This window comes from Hylobates moloch, unplaced genomic scaffold, assembly GCF_009828535.3.
Source record: "Hylobates moloch isolate HMO894 unplaced genomic scaffold, HMol_V3 SCAFFOLD_1, whole genome shotgun sequence".
NCBI classification, from domain to species: domain Eukaryota; kingdom Metazoa; phylum Chordata; class Mammalia; order Primates; family Hylobatidae; genus Hylobates; species Hylobates moloch.
Genome location: NW_026652276.1, coordinates 79,453,828 through 79,466,568, shown reverse-complemented (window position 1 = coordinate 79,466,568; position 12,741 = coordinate 79,453,828). Strand labels below are relative to the sequence as shown.

General features: G+C 34.2%; 1 long non-coding RNA gene across 1 annotated transcript; it reads right to left on the bottom strand.

Moving 5' to 3' along the window:
* Positions 1–7,689: 7,689 nt before the first annotated feature.
* Positions 7,690–12,169, bottom strand: LOC131381512 (uncharacterized). The gene is made up of 3 exons (XR_009210313.1): positions 12,059–12,169; positions 11,590–11,718; positions 7,690–7,829 (listed from the first exon to the last, which is right to left on the bottom strand). It is a non-coding gene; the product is annotated as an uncharacterized LOC131381512 (long non-coding RNA).
* Positions 12,170–12,741: the final 572 nt, after the last annotated feature.

Below are 12,741 nucleotides of genomic sequence, written 5' to 3'. Positions count from 1 at the left end.
CATTGTATGTATGGCTACATCAATTGACACTCTCATCAACAGTTCTTGGCACCAACACTTGGTTAAAAATAACTTCTAATTTTTTGCCAATATGAAAGTAGTATTCTTGTTTTTCTCTGATTACTAATGAGCCTGAGCATATCTTCAAATGTATGTCAACCAGCTTGGCTTCATCTGCAAATTAAGATTTCTACCTCTTGCCCATTGTTTTGAGTTTCCTATAATTTTCTCGTTGATTTGAGAATTTGTTTGCCTATGCCAAATGATACTGTGCTGATTTGGAGTATTGCACACATTTTCTCTCAATCTCTGTGTGTTTGTACTGAAAAAAGCACTACTTTTAATGTAGGTAAACCCATAACTTTTCACATTATATTTTCTGTTTGTTTGAGACATCTTAATCCTCCACATCATTAGAAGGTAATTCCAAATATGATTCTAATAGCTTTATAGTTTACCTTTTAAACTGAAGTCTTTAGTCCACTTGGAGTTGTAAAAAAATGGCATAAATTAAGCATCCCAAACCACTTTTCTCCATGTAGTAAGGAAAATGTTTCCATCATTATCCATAAGAAAATCTAGCCTTGCTTCACTTATTTGTGATGTCATATCTCTTATATTATTACCAATAGAGGGTCTTGACTGCAAATTGTCCACGTTCTTGGAGTTTTGGACAAAGAATTGGGCAAAACACACAGCAAAGCAAGGAAAGAATGGAGCAACGAAAGCAGAGATTTATTGACAGTGAAAGTACACTCCACAGGGTGGGACTGGGCCAAGCAGCCACTCAACGGCCCCCGATACAGAATCTTCTTGGGTCCAAATACCCTCTAGAGGTTTCCCATTGGCCACTTGTTTTTCACCCCATGTAAATGAAGTGGTGTTCTGCAATCAGTCTGATTGGTTGTGGGAAGCAACCCAAACCACTTTTCTCCGAGTAGTATTTGACTCATAAATATGGATTTCACGCTTTGGGATATAATCTACTTTATTTTGCTGTTCCAGTTGTTTCAGCTTTGCCAATTGGGTGTGCTTTCAGTTGGCTTCTGTGCCCTTTTGACATACCCTCATCAATGTGAAACATCATTTTGTTATTTGTTTTTAGCACTTTTTAAACTTTCTGGTACTACGAGATTCTCTAGGTTCATCTTGTGTAATTTCCACCCCTATCCCTAGTCCCTTTGATTGGAGAATGGTATTAGAAAACAAGATATGGACTCTAGGTATGTCTGTTATGACTGAGTGTCATTTCTTTTAGGCCCTATCAGCTGACAGAGCAAAAATTTATATGTCAGTGTACTAATCTCTACATATGTACATATCTATAAATATATAGATATATAATATGAATAGAGCCTACAAGACTAAAAGTAAAAGGTATTGCACATTAGTATTATAATCTAGTTGATAAAGTTGTTTCCTATGGGAATACAGGTTAATAATTCTGAAACTGCTATACCAGGATATTGGAATTGAACAATTTAGTAAATGAGTGGGGAACCGTGAGAACCAGATTTTTCACTTTTGTTGAACCAGATTTCTCACTATTTACAGATTAGGAGGGGATTGATCTACATAGTAATGGATTCATTTTGGAGACATCATTAAGAATTCGTGTTTTATTTAGTGTAAATGAAATGGTTATATATACAAATATTTTTTCTTTTTTATTTCTTTGGGTTTATTTTCATTGTCCTTTTCAATATTTATGAGTAAAATATTTAGCTCATATCATATTTTTATTGTTTCCTGTTTTCTGGTAGATGTACTTGAAGTTTTTCTTTGCTTTTTAAAAATACTGCTTTAACTAAAATTCAAAAATTTGGCATTGGGCTATAAGTCATTATTTCCCTCATGAAGTGTTTCTTATCTCAAAGATATTATTTTTAAGTGTTCAAATACATGATATTTTGTATTGCTTTTGATTCTTACTTCATTTTTCACAGAATACATAGTTGTAGGGGAGTGGCTCACCCTGGTGACCTTTAATGTATTCGCTAGGCAAAAGCTTGAAATACAGTTTATCTGAATCTTGGCAGCACATCTTATGGTATCACCAGACTTGAGAGTGTGGGAGACCCCTAAGGGTTGCTGTGAGGCCATCTCCCACTTACCTCTTTATCTGCCATGGAAGGCTATTGTAAGACTGTTTCTCATCCCATCCTGGATCTGATGAGTTAGGGGCTTTCTGCTCCACCTTCTTCAGAATAGAACTGCAGAATATAAAGCCCTTTCACTGCAATTTAGATTTAGCTCCTAAACAAAATGGCAGTCATTCAGCCCCTAAAAGTGGATCTTCGCAGCTTTACCAGTTGAAATTGTCAGGCCTTGTCTTGTCGTGTGTGTGTGTGTGTGTGTGTGTGTGTGTGTGTGTGAACCTCTATCATATTCTTTTAAATTTAATATTTAGTATAAATCAATTTTGTCAATATTTTGTGTATGCATCAAAATAATATATAATCTAATGTAAAGTCTATAAAAATTAATTTTAGCTTATGCTTAAATGCACTTTAATCTTCCATATATTTGCTTATGTCTGTATCATCAATCTTAGCATGAGATGGAGTATATCAAACTCCCCCACTGTATTTGTTGATTTCTATGTTTCTGCTAGATGTTCTATCAAATTTTGCTTTATTTTTGGAGCAAAATATTATTTATATTTACCTTAAATTTTTAGATATGGTTGACACACTTTTTTCTTATACTGGTATATCATGATTTTTTGTTTTTTATCAAAAATATTTCTTTCTTTTGGTTACTATTTGCTTGTTGTATCTTTTCCTTGATTTTAGGATAAACAAATTTATCAAAGGAACATGTACATTTGTTTAGTAATATGAAAAAGATTATTTTATTTCCTGATCTCCTTCTATCCCTAACTTCCATTTTCATGAGACAAATACTTTGAACTGTTTCAGCTATTTCTTCTTGTATTTACTTTCAAAATTCTATACAACCAATTTATTCTGGTATTTCTTATAGGTAGACAAGAACTTAACTCTCCCACAAAACCTCTAAGACCTCTCGTCCACCAAACATATAAACACATAAATTTGCTTTCTAAGTGTCTACATTGACTTCCTAAAATTTTCATTTTGTATTATGTAATTTCACCTACATTTTAATAATTATGTAACTAACATCTAAAATAAGAATTTAGATGTTGTTACATTCCTTTTTACACACTTTATTTATTCTTGAATTAACATGTGCTTTATTTTTCTGCGTGACTCTGAGATAACCCCAAATTTTCTCAGAAAGTATTAAAAGTCTCATCTGAATACATACAAATATACCCTTTTTAAATTTATTAGATTTTCTTCTTAGAGTCTTGCCCTCTAGAACTAGATGCTGTTTGAGCAGCTTTCTTCAAAGTCCCCACTTCATCATCTTCCTTGAAAGTGACCATTCATCTCTCCCTTCTCTTGCATTGAGTTTTGGATTTCTGTATTTATCCTTCTAAGTAATCTGATAATCTATTACTGCAAAACAAACCATTTCTAAACATAGTGGATTAAAATAAATATTTCATTTTTTCCCTATTTTGAGGGTCAAGTATTAAGGAAGGGCTTTACTAAGAAATTTGTCTGTGGTGTACCCAGTGCCAATCGAAGTAGCTTGGGCTTAATGTTCTACATCTAAAATGGTTTCTTCACTCTTATATTGATTACTGCAATGTCCCTTGGCCTTTCCTACATTCCACATAGTTTGCCATTCTCCATTGTCTTCCCTGTAGCTTGGTCTCCTCACAGCACGGTGGTCTGAGCACTTCTTACATGACAGATGGTTTCTGAAGTGGCAGCTGCCAGACCAGTTAAAGGTCATTCATGGAGCTGTCATGCTTCACTTATATAATATTTTATTAGTCAAAGCAGTAACAGAGGTTGTCAGATTGAAGTAGGTATAGAAATAGATTCTGACTCTTGATGAAGGAGTGGGAAGTTCGTATTGCAGAGAGCACATAAAATAGAAAATACTTTGGTGACCTGCTTTGGAAAATTTGCCATACATAGTTTATTTCTTCATTTTATGGAGCACCGTATCTAGTGGCTTCTAAGTAAAGGCATATTGAAAGTAAAAATTTTGAGAACTTTCTTAATTTCAAAATTACTTTTTCCTAATGTTTGCTAATTTAGCTAGGTATAGAAGGGTAGACTGAGCATCATTTACTCTTAATGTTTTAAAGACATTGCTTTATTATTTTTTAGATTTTCTGTGCTGCTCTCTGGATGTCCAGTGCCAATGATTTCTGATGGTTTTATGTAATTTTTCTCTTCCATATAGCTTTTGATTTTTTCTCCCTTTTATTCTAATTTTCATGATGATCTGCCTTAATGTGTTTCTATTTTTATTCATTGACCTAGATGATTTATTGTTCTGTTTATCTTGGAAACACATATTTCTTAGTTCTAGGATATGTTATTAATTCTTTTGTAACTTTCTCCCCAGACTTTTAAAAGTAATTTTATGGAAGGAATAGACCTGAAAAAGTAAAAAAGTCTTAAGAATGTAGCTTGATAGATTTTTACAAAATTAACATGCCTATGTAACCAGTATCCAGATCAAGAAACAGTGCATTACTAGCATGCCAAAACCCCTTTGCAACTCCTTCCAATCATTAAACCCCATACAGTAGCCACTATCCTAACTTCTAACACTGTATAGATACATTTGTGTCTATTTGTGAACTTTACATATATGGAATCATACAGTATGCATTCTTTTGTATCTGGCTTATTTTGCTCAGCTTTATGTTTGTGGTATTCATATATGTTGTTAATTATAGTTTTGGCTTGTTAAATCTCATTGCACTAGAATATTTCCTTTTATACATATGCCACAAAATATTTGCACACTTTACCATAGATAGACAACTAGATTTCTTCATTTTTTAGGCTACCACCTACAGGACTGCTACAAACATTATTTGTCTATTAGTGGACATATTTAAGCATTACTGTACGTAATGTTGTATGTAATCCTGTTTTTTTCAAAAAATATTATATTTTTCGCCCTTCACAATTAGATTTATGATCCACCTGGAATGTGTGTGTGTGTGTATGTGTGTGTGTGGGTGTGTGTATACATTTTAAGGTAGACAGCAAAATTCCTTTTTCTTTCTTCTATGGATATTCCATTTCCCAGCACAGTTTTATTGAAAAGACCACTTTTTCCCCACTTCTCTGCAAAGTCATTTTCTTAAAATCATAAATAAATAAATAAATGTGTTTTGCACTTCATTTTGTTCTATTCAGCGTTTGTCTATCTTTGCATCAATTTCCCAGTATTTTAATTATCATTGCTTTGTAAAAAGGGCTTCTCTTAATAACTGATACAATATGGTCATTTTTTAATTGCCTTTGAGTTTTTGTAGAAATGTAGAAGCAACCTGTCAGTTTTACACACACACACACACACAATTCTGTATTTTTTATTGGAAATGGCTTTTATCCATGGAACAAGTTGGAAATAGTTGATATATGAGAGTTGAGAGTTGGTAGTGAGAGTTCCAATCCGTGAGCATCATATATCTCTCCATCTATATAGAACTTCTTTATCTTGTTAATATGTGTAGATTCGATGTCTTGCATACTTTAATTGAATTTTTCCTTGTTTCACTTTTTTATATTACTGACAAATTTTCACTTCCCATATGCTTATTGCTAGCATTTAGAAATGCAATTAATTTTTGTATATTTACCTTATATATAGTTACTTTGCTACATCTAGCTACCCTGCCAAAGAGTCTGGATGTTCTGCATACACAAAGATGTCATCTGCAAAACTAATTTCTTGCTTTGTGAACTAATGTCTTTTTGTTCTTGACTTCTTTTTTGTTTCTTTTTCTCTTTTTTTTCTTGATTTCTTTAGTTGCTGGGATTTTAGTACAATGTTTTCTGCAGGCAGTGATAGCATGCATCCTTCTCTTGTTCTTGATCTCTATGGAAAATCTTTCAATAAATTTATCATTAATTATAATATTAATTATATTATTTTAATTATAATATTTTTTAAAGATGTAGCTTTTAAAAGGCATTCTTTATCAGATTAAGAAAGTTCTTTTGCATTCCTCACTTGCAAAGAATTTTTATTACAAATGGGTGTCAAATTTTATTAATTTTCTCTGCATCTGTAGAGATGATCATATATTTCTTCTTTTCTCTGATAATGTGTTGAATTGAATTGATTTTATCTCAGGGCTATTTTAGCTGTTCCTCACAAGTTTTGATATATAATATTTTAAATTTAATTTAGTTCAAAATAATTTCTAACTTTCAATTGTATTTCAAAAAGCATTGATTGAATATTTCACTGAAATTGTTTTTGGAGTACATGTGATAAATATATTGTTATAGCATTATACAAAATTCCTTATATTTTAGTCACATATTCTGAAATCTGCACGGATGAAATGCTGTGATGCTAAGAATTTGCTTTGAAATAACATGGAACTAATGGAAAATAAAACTATTTGTTAGCTCTAAACTTAACTACACTCTTCTAATATTCAGATTCTAAATATGCCATTGACTATGAGCTCATAATACAAGTAGATAAGAAAGATGAACCTTTAATAATGATGATAGGAACCAATTAAACTAGACCTGTATATGTACATATGTGTGTGCTGTATACACACACACACACACACACACACAAACCAAGAGACAGACCAAGTCTGAGTTCAAGATACTTTAATTCAGTTTTAAACTTAATAAGTTAAACTTTTAAGGCTGTATTTTCTTCATTCATGAAAAGATTATAAATCCTTCAGTGGATTATAAAGATTAAATGAAATTCCGCACCTGAAGTTTTAATATCATTCTTGGCATATGGTATGTACCCAATAAAACTGGTCTTTACTACTAAGAGGATTGTAAGCTTGGCTTCAAGACAAAACATAAGGAAAAAGCTTCTCTTTTGTTGAATATGAAGAAATCCTAGTAACCTGTAGCTTTCTTCTGAATGTGTATAATGAAGTTTGAATATAGATTTGCGATACTGAAGAGTCTCTTTCCAGAACAAGTATAGGAAATACTTATTTAATTATGTTTCAAAACCTTAGGCAGTCCCTTAATGAGGCTCAGCTTAAACTACAAAGGCTTTTGGAGGAAACAGGGAGTTGAACTAAAAAATTTAGATCACTTCATCTGTTGGATGCCATGGAGTGAGGTTGGGGAGGGGATGACCCCTGGGGAGGCACACTACATTTTCTGTTGCTGTCCTCAATAACAAACCAAACCACAGTAGAGGTACTGTGGGTGTATAGATTTTAAAGAACCCAAATATACTCTTGCAGCTCATACAAATATGTTTAGAGATAAATCTATGTTGGATATAAGTAGCCCTTTTACTCATATGCTTGGGATTTCACTGATTCTCGTAATTCCACCCAAAGGTAGAATTTTAACTCACTCAGGGATCAAACTAGTGTTAGGAATATGGTGTACAGTATTTTAGAGTAATCATATATATTTTAGAGATGGCAATTTAGAGATCATCTGGTCCACACACTGCAATTAAAAGTTAGAAAACCATGGCACAGAGAGGTTAAGTGCTTTGTAAAAGGTTGCACATCAAGTTAACCACTAATCATGGAATCATTAAAAAAGAAAAAGTCATCACTACTTTAAATTTACAGTCGGAAAATTTAGAACTGGATTTGGCCTTTGAAATTACCTTGTCATCCCTTCTTATTTTGTGGATAAAATAACTATGGTCGGTAGACCATAGTTTAGCAGCCCTGGGATTTGGAATCACACCCCTCACCACCAGTCCACAGCTCTTCTGTCCATGCTATGTGGCCTCCAGCTTTTCAGGCATGTCTGTGACACAATGATGTTAGTTGGGAAATATAATTGATATGGCATAGCACAAGACGTAACTATAATTATAACCACAATTGTTTTATTATTGTTATTGATACAGAGAATTAAATAGTTTTTACTCAGATATTTGAAAAAAAGAGCTATTTCTACCCCATTACCTGCTGCCAGGTGTAGTCTCCTTTCTGGCACTCACTTATATTTCTGTTTTTTACTTTACTCTTCCTTAAAAAAAAAATTCCCATTATATTGTTACCATGGAAATTGTTCTCTTCTCCATCAATTTTCCCAGTCATTTGAAGCTATTTCTTTTATGGAATATGTTCTGGGCATCTTTAATTCTTAAGGGAGATCTTATGCACTTTAAGTGTTAATGCTGAATTTATATTTTCCTGTTTCCATTGAATGCACTTTCCTCACACTAAAAGCTTACCACACCCATAGAACCTCTATTTTAAATGAATGCCATCCATTACACACAGTCTCCTATAGATGTCACTATACACCATATATTAAGACAACTAACGCAATGCCTTTTACTCGACAAATAGATTTTTTGACAAAACTCTATTGCATTAAGGCTCATCAGATTATGTCTGTGATTCTCTGTGGTTTCACATAATAAGGTCTAGGCTGACACTGTAAAAATTTGCAATGACATTAAGAAAACAAATGACTTACACTGAGATTCTCACTCTCTAAGTAACATATGCCCTGTCCTTTATCTTGATTTTGTACCAGGAGGCCAAATTAAGAAATAGGTAAAATATAGTGGTTTAAAAACTGTATTTAAATGGTGGCGGGTGCCTGTAGTCCCAGCTACTCGGGAGGCTGAGGCAGGAGAATGGCGTGAACCCGGGAGGCGGAGCTTGCAGTGAACCGAGATCATGCCACTGCACTCCAGCCTGGGAAACAGCAAGACTCCGTCTCAAAAACACAAACAAACAAACAAACAAACAAAAACTGTATTTAAAGTAGGAATATTTAGTATTTGACTTTCGGGTATTATGTGCCTATCTTACAAGTTTACAGATTGGATTATTTCCCTTTAGAGTTTTAAATGAAAGCACTGATCACATGCTTGTGTGGCCAATGGTGGTTGTCTGATGGCTTTCACTCACACAGCAGATTCAAGAAAATGACTTCTGCATGAAATTGATGAAAAGTACATTCAAGACCTCATTTAGACACTTCATTCCAGGATTGAGAAACTGAGCCTTATGGATGATAAATGACTTGGCCAAAGCCACAAATGATAATATAGGCAGATTTCTACATCATAAGTGGTTTTATATTTTGCTTAGAAATGAAGATCAAAGCCTAATTAAGAAGCTAGAGCAGCTAGGGAAAAATGTTCAGAGCAAGCTTTGTACAACAATTATGTTGACAACCAAAGCCATAATAATATACATACTTATTGAGGACCTTGTGCAACAGCTATATATGGATCATCTTGCATAATCCTCACAAGTATATTACATATTGTCTATTTTTCTATTTAAAAAATGGAGTTATGTGTTGGTAGTTACGAAGCAATATTGCTATAGTAGTGAGACACATTGGGACTAGTAAGATATAGATAATAATAACACTAGCAAAATATTTTTAACCACCTACTATAGTCCAGGTAAATATAATAAAAGTAACATTTATTAAGCACTTACACGCCAGGCATTGTGCTAGACTCCTTACGCAATCACACAAATATGTTATCCTTAAAACAGCTATGAAAAATAATTACTATTATTAATATTCATAAGAAGAAACAAGAATGTCAAGAGGACAAATAACTTGTACCAAGGTATCCATCCACTAGGAATTGGAGCTAACTTTGATTTCAAAATCTAGGCTTTTTAATACATCACAGGTAGCACTAGGCCTAGGATAGGTGCCAGGAGAAGGGGTAAATATATACATACACACACAGACACATACACAGATACACATACATTCGTACAATTATGTCAATATAAGTCTATGTATATATTTTATCTATATGCAATTTTATACTAAATATAATGAGTAAAATCAATAAATAATTCTAGAACTATGGAGTTGATTGTAGGAAAAGAAGTCAAACATTTAGTAACTAAGCATCTTAACCCATAATTTTTTTTTTTTTTTTTGGTCCTGGAAATGAAACACTCAAGAAAAACAAAATAAGAAAAGAAAATAATTACTTATCCCTAAACAACAAGCTTAGCCTTTCCTTCTTCGGTGAAGGATAACAATAAAGATGGGAGGGGATACAGGAAAGAGGGAACAGCTACCTAAGGGTCCAGTGTTTATTCTCACTGAAGAAAAATGATGATTCTGCAACGTCCAGGTAAAAGCTAAAGTTCATCGAAAGGATGAAAGTTAACAACAACAAAAAGTGACAAAATTGCCCATTTAAAATCAGCCATCTCAGTAACCTGGATTAAGTTAACTATATCAAAAATCACTAAATGACACAATGGTTAATGCCACTTATAGCTACTTTTTGAAAAATTGTTTACTTAGGTGAAGAATAAGTTTATCTCCAGTGTGTCTTCCAAACTTCAAAACCAAGAATTTTAAGTAGTGTGGTTGCCATTGTTTAATTTAAAAAAATGGCAATTTATTTATTTGCTTGTTGAAGGAATCACCTTCCATTAGTTTAAATACCAAAATCAACTGGTCCTTTCTCCCTCTGAAGTATTATTTTGCAGGATTTGCAAATATTGTGAGGGTGTGTCACTGTTTGGGCTGTGTCATCAGGAACTACCACAGCACTGAAACAAGGAATGGATTAAAGACGGATTCAAAAGCCCAGCAAAAGTTGAGGACAAACTTCCATTGAAATGCTAATATACATAGCCTCAGAATACACCAAAGATTTCCTTGTATTGGCTGTGCCTCTTGCTATTTGTAGAGTCCTGGGTAACTCCATCAACTTTCTGTGCCTGCTTTCCCTTATCTCTAAAATGCTATTAGCATGTACCTCATAGAATTGTCCTGATAATGTAAGGACTTAGAATAGTGCTGTGTGATCATTACTATCATTATTGAAATAAGTATCATCATGTTATTTCTTGTTTATTCATCCTGTAGTTGTTCATCTGGATATGAGGTGGCTGGTTTTTCATGTCACTTTGATATCCAATGACAGTAATCTAATCTTGTCCTAGTTTGTTCTGGGTTTTGTTTTGGTTTGTTTGAGTCATAGTCCATGATAGATGAGATTTCTTAAAATTTCACAATCCATGGAAGTACATTGAAGAGAAGGATGCCGTAGTTGATTATATTAATTCTGCAGCTTAGTGGTTTTTTTGTTTTTATGTTGTGCTAATACATATTAAATTTAATATAGTTCAGTTGCCAAACTCCACTCTTAAAGAACTATGCCAAATTAATCCAAATATTGCCTAGAAATGCATTTCCTTACGGGGGTAGGCATTGTAGAATTTTATTCCCATTATTCTGCTGTAAAGTTGTACTTAGTATATATCTCTAGTTTTCCTTCTCCACTGGTTCCTTTCTCTTCTCCTTCATATTCTCTATCAAAGGTTATAACTTCTTATGAGTCAAAGGCACTGCCATAATTGGGGACACCTTACCAGAGGATAAATTAGATGTCTGCTTCTGTTTAATTTCTGAAGTTATTCCAAAGAAATGATTTTGTTCCTCACCCAAGTGAATTTCTTCCCTTCTCCTGATGAAATTCCAGGATTAGAAATCTATTTCTCTGTGTAAATCAATAACCTCTCCAGGCAGTCTCTTTCAAAATGAAGATACTCACGGGAGTGTTCATCATTAAGCTCTTAACACCTCTGTGTGAAGGATTTTCATCAGCTTTTTCCCACTATGAAAAGACAGCTTGACCCCGCAAGCCGGGCTTGGCTCGTGTGGAACTGTGCAGACACCGAAGCTGGAAGAAAATGAGGATTGGCTTCAGAGAGGGAGAGGAGTGACATATTTGCATATGTTTCAAACATTTCTAGAGTGGTCTGCATAGGAGCAATTTTAGGCACATAGAGCGTACCTTTTCTAATTGAAGTGTCCCTGAGGAGCAAAGAATAGAAGAGTTAGGCAGTACAGTTTGTCCCCACCAGCTGCCCCGACAGTTCCCTTATGGAAAGAATTCATGGTGACCGAGATACTGGGGACAGTTATGAAGGTGAAAACAGTAGATGAGTGGTGAGGGGTGTATGTGGGAGCCGTACCTGGGGAGGTGGCTGGGCAGGAAACATAGGAACACCAAATCTCACCTCCAGTCCACATAGGAGACACCCAAGAGAGGAAAGTTTTAGTCTCATATGTGTGGACATAGTTTTTAGAAGGCAATAGGAAAGCAGGTGCTACACAAAGAACAGAGTTCTTAGAATGTTAACTGCCCACGCACTGAAAGGGGACACTTAAAGAAATATCCACAACTGTCTATTTCTAAGTCTGTATTCTTTTCTTGCATGCCGCAAAACTTGCTTTGTTCTCGTTTTCTCAAAAACAAGGTAAAAATTCTAACTCTACAGTTTCTAGGAGACAACTGATCTATTTGTTGTCTGCTTGCTTCTGCTCCAAGGAACCAGAAGTGTTTACTTGGGCACGAGCAACCGGGTAAGGCACTCTGCTTGTCCCTTTGATCTATATCAACCAGGCAAATCAGCATTCTCTCCGTTTCCCAGGACCTGAAACCAAGCTCAGCCAACCAGAGGCTTGAAGGACTGTACATCTATTCTCCTTTCTATTGTGTTCTTGATTGTTTTTCCTGAGAACTTTCAGAGAAGACTGCATTTGCTGTAGACAGATGCCTGTGTTCTCTAAGCTGATGCAGCAAATATTCAAAAGCACCAATACAAATTTGATTTCTGTTTGGTGAAAATTTTCTCAAACCTAGATATTAAAAATTATTTTTCACATTTGTTCTAAGTTAAAATATTTTCAGGCATATTCT